Source organism: Myotis lucifugus, unplaced genomic scaffold (genome assembly GCF_000147115.1).
Source record: "Myotis lucifugus unplaced genomic scaffold, Myoluc2.0 scaffold_16, whole genome shotgun sequence".
Lineage (NCBI taxonomy): Eukaryota > Metazoa > Chordata > Mammalia > Chiroptera > Vespertilionidae > Myotis > Myotis lucifugus.
The window spans coordinates 11,031,909-11,039,306 of record NW_005871064.1 but is presented as its reverse complement, the minus strand read 5'-3'; positions in this window follow the sequence as shown (position 1 = coordinate 11,039,306).

Genomic DNA, 7,398 nt, shown 5'->3' with positions numbered 1-7,398 from the left:
CTGTTTGCCAGTTCTCCTAAGTGGTGCGCAGGCCCTAGTTGTGAAGCAAAAAAAAAAAAAAATAACATGTGGACTCCCTTGCGTCTTCTAAGGCTACCGGCACCCATCAAAAAAGGAAGAAAGAAAATAGAGCCTTTGGTGCCCGAGAAGAAATCTAATCTTCTCCAAGTTCTCAAAGGTGCCACACTTCCCACCAGCTGTTTGCGAGGTGTATGCCAACGCGCTGAGAAAGAGGCCTTTCACGGTTGCATCGTATTCACGCAACTGTATCCAGGGTCGCTTCAGAACCAGGGGTACCTGAGGACAGCAAATGGCTCCACTGCCAGACAAGATGTGGGGCTCCCCCTGAGCAAGGGAAGGCTAAGATTATTTTCTATCCATCATGCTTACCTCAGTGATTCAACTTATGGCCCAAGACATTATTCAGAAAATAATATGCTATTAGAGAATTTCATTTCATGGGACATTTAATGAGAGCGTTCTCCAGCAAGGGGAGGCTGGTCTCCTCAGACACAGAGGGTGAGAGTTTCCACTGATGCTGGTGTTTCTGAGCTGCCCAGGGAAAGAGGGGATCCAGACCTGAGACCCCGAGTCCTGAGGAGGCTCGCGGGCCAGTCGGTGCTGGGGTCTCTGAGCTTGGATGGACACCCAGGGGGCCTGGAACTCAGAGTTCCAGGAGGAGGCACTGGGGAGCTGGTGCTGGAGTTGCTCAGAGGGGCAGGATGAGACTGGCTTTGCAAGTGTTGGGAAAACGACAAACAGGATTCAGCTTGCCTCCAGGGGAGGCACTGTCACCGCCAGTGTGAGGAGCCAGGGTTGGAGTGACTTCCCTAGGAACAGCAAGCAGGGGGCGGGGGAAGGGGAGGTGGTGTCTGAGCAAGTCCCTTCCTCCTGCCCTTTTGCTGGTTCCATCTAGCGCCCCCTATTGGGGGAGCCTAACGGGTGTCAGCTTGAAAAGCAAAAAGGAGCTTTGCAGCGTCCCAGCCAGCATCACAGAGCGCAGGATGGGTTTGCCGCTGAGACAACCGCTTAGTAACTGACACAGCACTCTCCAGGACTATCATCCTCAGAATACTAAAGCTCTAATTTGCAAATATTCCCTGTGCTAGCAATTCAGTGAAAAAGTAAAATATCAAGGAAGCTGTAGAGGAGCAGTTGTCTTGTATTATGTCGCCAAAAGCGCACTCAGCTCACAGGTGGGCTTTGGATAAAAACTGGAGATGGTGTGGGATGCAGGGCCTGCATATTTTACAACTTCACTATCAACCAGGTGGAAGGGTAGGCTGAAGAACTGCATTGTGTTAGAGATGTACACACAATGGACAATGTTTGAATGCCCCTGGAAAATAAAAGGACATGGGCTTGAAGGGGTAATGGGGGGAGGGGAACATATGTAATACTTTCAACAATAAAGATTTTAAAAAAATAAAAGGACATGGATAATGCAGAAAGGAAGGAAAAGGTAACGTTTTTCTGTCATTTAAGAAAATGTTGTCACCCCTATGTTCACAGTAGCATTATTTACAAAAGCTAAGATCTGGAAACAGCCCACGTGCCCATCAGTAGATGAGTGGATAAAAAAGCTGTGGTACATTTACACAATGGAATACTGTGCAGCTGTGAAAAAGAAGGAACTCTTACCCTTCGAGATAACATGGAGGGAACTGGAGAGTATTATGCTAAGCGAAATAAGCCAGTCAGAGAAAGATAAATATCACATGATCTCACTTCTATGGGATCTAATGAACAAAATAAACTGATAAACAAAACAGAATCAGAGCCCAGACGGTGTAGCTCAGTAGTTGAGCATCAATCCAGGAACCAAGAGCTCACGGTTCAATTCCTGGTCAGGGCATATACCCGGGGTGCGGGCTGGATCCCCAGTGTGGGGCGTGCAGAAGTGTTTCTCTCTCATCAATGTTTCTATCTCTCTATCCCTCTCCCTTCCTCTCTCAAATTTAAAAACAAACAAACCCAGAGGCATGGTTACATGGAACAGACTGACAAATGTCAGAGGGGAGGAATGCAGGGGGACTGGATAAAGAAGGTGAAGGGATTCGCTAAGGAACATATATGCATAGCCCAGGGACACAGACAATAGTGTGGGGAGGGCCACAGGAGGGGGCGGGGGCTGGAGGGAAGTGGGCAAAGTGGGGGGGATGGGGGACATCTGCAATAGTGTCAACAATAAAACACTTAAATAAAAAATACAAACAAAAAAAGAAAGTGTTGTGCATCGTATGAAAAGATGGCTTCTGCACGTAACATGTTCATTTTGAAGAAAGCAGCCACAATAAACCGCCTCAGGTCTGCAGATGCACATTGTCCTTTGTGATCTGTGAGGAGGAGGCCAACGGGAAAGCAGGCCAGTGCCTGGAACTGCTCTGAGCCCACCAGCGCCGCCTCCCAAAGTGATAATGGCCACTCCTCGGGCCCCCAAACAAAATAGTCCATTCAGGTGAGCAAGGTCCGACACATAGTAAACTTTGGAATTTCTGTTCAAAGGCATGGGACACGGGGATGTAAAGGACTGACATTTATTAATCCAGAACATTTGCATGCAAAATCCCTGGCGAGTCAAGGGGTTACTGATGGTCGAGAGAAGCAAGTCGGCAGATCCTAGGGAACCGGCCTCTGTGAGAAGGTGCTCGCTCACAGCCAGTGCCTGGGAGGGCGAGGAACCTGAAACCTCAGGATGGAAACCCGGCTCCTCTCAGCTTCCCTGGCCTCCCTGCCCACCTTGTGGCTGCACTAACCTCTGCCTCCCCTGCAGTCACACGGGGGTCCGTGGCCTCTGGCATGGGTACTGTGCACGGCCTTTCCCTGTCAAATGATGATAAAGAGGGCATTTTGGTTCAGAATAAGAAAATATGACGGAATTATGGAATAAATGGACAAAAATGCCACAGGGTAAATGCATTACACACTTTCTAACCCCCTCCTGCACCCCAGCTCCAGCTGCCTATGACTCTGGTTCTGACCCCTGTCGCTTGTTTTTGTCACATTTAGCTTTGGCCACTTGCTTCTGTGCAGGGTGGATATTTTTCAAGTTCAAAGTGAAAACTATGCCTTTTATCTTTCTTATAAGGTTTTTCTAATCTTCACCTGGCATTCATGTGCTTCTGGCAACAGATTCTTCTATGCATTGTGACTCAACCCAACTCAGTAAATTTCAATGCTTTGTGGGCGCTTTAATTAGCTTTTGAGGGGGAAAGTAATTATAATGTGGTAATAGTCTTTCAAGAAGTCAGATACCTCTAGGATATCCTCCCTCCTCCGCCCCTGCAGACAAAGAGCCAAGGAACTTGGAGTCTCAGGCAACTGGTGAAGCCCTAAATGGCATGCACGGCTTCGGTGCACGTAAGGGTGCTTCTGTGAGAGGAGTCTACTCCCCTCAGCGTCTCAGAGAATTTCTTCACCTCACAGAGGTTGCGAGTCCTGAGCCTGTCTAAAATCTGTTATATAAATAAATGGAAGAAAATTAATAAATGAATAAAATGGCATTCTGTCTGGCTTTTGTTGTCCATTTAATTTCCTTTCCCCACCCCATTCACCTTGCACCCCTCCCCTCCTCCCACACACACATACACAATTAGTTTCTTTAATCATTAACAGCCAGTCACAATTTTTCTAAACTATCATTTTGGGGATCGGCCAGACCCTTTTGAACCACACACAAGTCAATGGCTGACCTGCAGATGCCACCTTCCCTGGGAGGAATATTCTGGGGAATAATTGTCTCCATCTCACACATCCCCTCGCCCTTGTGTGAGATGGAGGCAGTTATTCCCCAGAATATTTGGGGAAAGGCCCCTCACGCTGCGGGTGGGAGGGAGTTCAGGAGAGGACAGTGAGTCCTACATAAAGTCAGAGCGAGAGGGGACAGCAGAGAGAGGCCTTAGGAGGCAGTGGGTAGAGGAAAGAAGACAGGAGGTCTGCCTGCGGGGCACCTCTCTGCCTGCCCAGCTGAGCCTTCGGGCAGCAGCCCCACACAAGGCCAGCCCTAACACCTGACATTTACACACAGACACACACCACTGCCACCTTCGGAGGCCCACCAGCTCCTGCAGACATGTTTATTCATTCAATTAGCCAGCACTTTGGAGACCCAATTGTGTGCCAGGCACTGTACTAGGCACTGAGGATCAAAGTTTAGTAAGCGTGGAGTCTGGAAAGATGGCAAACAGACACACACGTGGAGGTTATGGCGCAGCCCTGTAGGGACTATCACCAAAACAGGACCAGGGTCCTGGCAATGCAGAGCTCTAGGGTGCAGTGGTGGGAGTCTGTGGGAATCTCACTCCTCCCTGCATTGTCCATTCACTATGTGAACATGCCCTGGAGTTGTGCCACCCAGAGGGCCTGGATGTGACCCATGAAACACCCAGATGGGTGGAGGATGTGCTAATGGTAGCCATTGCCATTCTATTGTGATGATGGCAGGATGGGACCCTATACCGTGTCCACCTTCAGTAAACCTGGTGCCTGCACTATCCCTACTCTAGCCTTTTAAAGGCCACCACATTGCTCTAGCTAATTTGGCTCAGTGGGTAAATTCCAGGTTCGATTCCAGCCAAGGGAATGTATCTCAGTTGCAGGCTCGATCCCCTGCCCTGGTTGGTCAGGGCCCATGTCTCTCTCACATTGATGTTTTTCTGTCTCTCCCTCTCCCTTCCACTCTCTCTCTAAAAAAGAAAAAAAAAATCAATGGAAAAATATCATCGGATGAGGATTAATAAAACAATGTCTTAGTAATTCAAAAATTCTAGTAGAATTTTTAATTTTAGATATAGTCTATTTGGAAATGATTGTCATATGGGGTTAGTCAATCATGGTCTGCCACTCAAAGGGATGCTATGGAGCAGTTACCTGGCCAGGTAGCTCAGTTGGTTAGAGCATCGTCCTGATACACCAAGGTTGTGGGTTTGATCCCCAGTCAGGGCACATACAAGAATCAACCAATGAATGTATAAATAAGTGGAACAATAAATTGAGGTTTCTCTCTCACCCTCTCCTCCTCTCTCTAAAAAATAAAATAAAAAATCAATCAATAAAAGAAATGGAAAAAAATAAAATGGAGCTCTATATGCTACCATGAGAGTACATTCTAGACCTAAAGGTATGTATGTTTTTTAAAAATGCCATAACAATATATACAGCATGACATTATTTGAATTAAAATAGAAACAAATTATGCGTTTGCTCATGTACAGAAAATTGCTGTGAGGAGGGTGAGAGACTCAGCAATGGTTGCCTACATTCTGAGATGGGGGGAGGTCACATACCCTCCAGTACTGTCTGAACTTTGAGAGTAGATGAGTTTATAAATAAGTAAAAACTAATTGTTTTTTTAAAAAGCAATTTTTTTCCTTGCCTCATATCAACAGACTGCCCTGAGATGTGAGTATGTACTCAGGCCAATGGTTATAAAGCCTGTGGCAGCCTTAGGCTCACAAAATCAATCCTCATTTTCTACATGCAGTACCACCTGCCCCTTAGGTATTACAAAAAGATATGTCGAGAGCATTTGAGATCTTGCTCCCTGGCATATGTCATCAGTTTGGCTCAAATAACCTCTTATAAAAATAAAAAATAGCCCTGGCCCCTGTGGCTCAGTTGGTTGGAGTGTCGTCCCATGCACCAAAAAGTCACAGGTTCAATTCCCAGTGAGAGCACATACCCAGGTTGCGGGTTTGATCCCCAGTTGGGGCGTGTGCAGGAGGCAGCCAATTGATGTTTCTCTCTCTCTTTCTTTCTCACCCTTCCCCTCTCTCTGGAAATCTACGAACATGTCCTCGGGTGAGGATAAAAATAAGAAGAAGAAATAAATAAAAAATAAAAGATACGTCATAACCAAGTAAGGGTGTGTTCAACTTAAAGAATTATTGTGATACCTACATTTACATGATGCTTTATAGTCTAGAAAGGGCAAAAAGTCCTCTGTGAAAAATGTATCTTTATGGAAGTAACATATAATGCAAGTAGTACTTTTAAAGGCACATCGTAGGCAGAATGGCAAACCTGTCCTCACTATAAACACCTACAAAAAGTATCAAATAAATGCGTCAACAACTTGTAACACCTCTGCCCATAGCTATTAAGTAAGCAATTATGAGAGAATCCACTTTATAAAAATGTAAGGACTCTCTCCATATGAAAGATTACACACACCTGTGGTTAAGCATTCAAAGGGATGCTATGGAACAGTTAAAATTACAAGTGTGCCTTCAAAAGCACCCAAATGTCACTCACTGTTTTCTCTCTAAGCTGCCTTTGTCCCAGGAAAGCAGTCTAAATCCCACCCAAAAGCAGCACTGGGGGATCATGTGACATGGAACATAGAGAAATGCCCACACTCACAACCTCCCACTTACCCCAGACAGAGCAAAACCAGGTACATGCAACGTGGGGAAACTCTTGGTTGCCCTTGGTATATAACTGTAGTAGGCAGTTAGATAGACGTGAGCAGAGTAGGACCCATAGGCCAAGTACAGAAGGTCACCAGGCAGAAGCCCTGAGTGCCTAGCAACAGACAATTTTAGGGTGGGACCTCACCCCCAGGGTGACCTTTCCTGCCCTATCCTATTGCTGGTCATGCAGTTTAGAATCCCTGACCTTTCATATCACTAGTCGTAGGGTAGACCCCACAAGGGCTCCAGAGAACAGCTCATAGACTCCCATACAAGCTCTTGCACAACCACTCCCTTAAGCATTAAGCCCGTAGAACAATGAGTTCTGATCTGCATCAGATAATGTTAGGAACAAAGCCTCCGGACTTTTGACCCCAGAGACAGAGTTTTGTCAAATTAGAGATAACATCTAGGCCTCAGTTGTGTTTCAGCTCCAAGCCCAGAAAAGCAGCTAGGCCAGGTGGGGGTGATGCCAGGGCTAACATCAGGACCAACTGCAATGACTAATGACACCCTGACCTGGCACTGACCCATCAGTAGAGACCATGACCCTGAAAGGACACCCCAGGAAAGCTGATGAATATTCTATTGAGATCCTCCCCTGGGACCACCCTTAAAATCCCTACCCTTAAAAGTCCTTGAGGTCTCAGTGCAGCACACCCTCCCTTTCCCTCACCTCTCCTCTCCTCTTCTCACCTCTCCTCTCCTCCTCTTCTCACCTCTCCTCTCCTCCTCTCTTCTCTTCTCTTCTCTTCTCTTCTCTCCTCTCCTCCTCTCTTCTCTTCTCTTCTCTTCTCTTCTCTTCTCTTCTCTTCTCTTCTCTTCTCTTCTCTTCTCTTCTCTTCTCTTCTCTTCTCTCCTCTCCTCCTCTCTTCTCTTCTCTTCTCTTCTCTTCTCTCCTCTCCTCCTCTCTTCTCTTCTCTTCTCTTCTCTTCTCTTCTCTTCTCTTCTCTTCTCTTCTCTTCTCTTCTCCTCTCCTCTCCTCTCC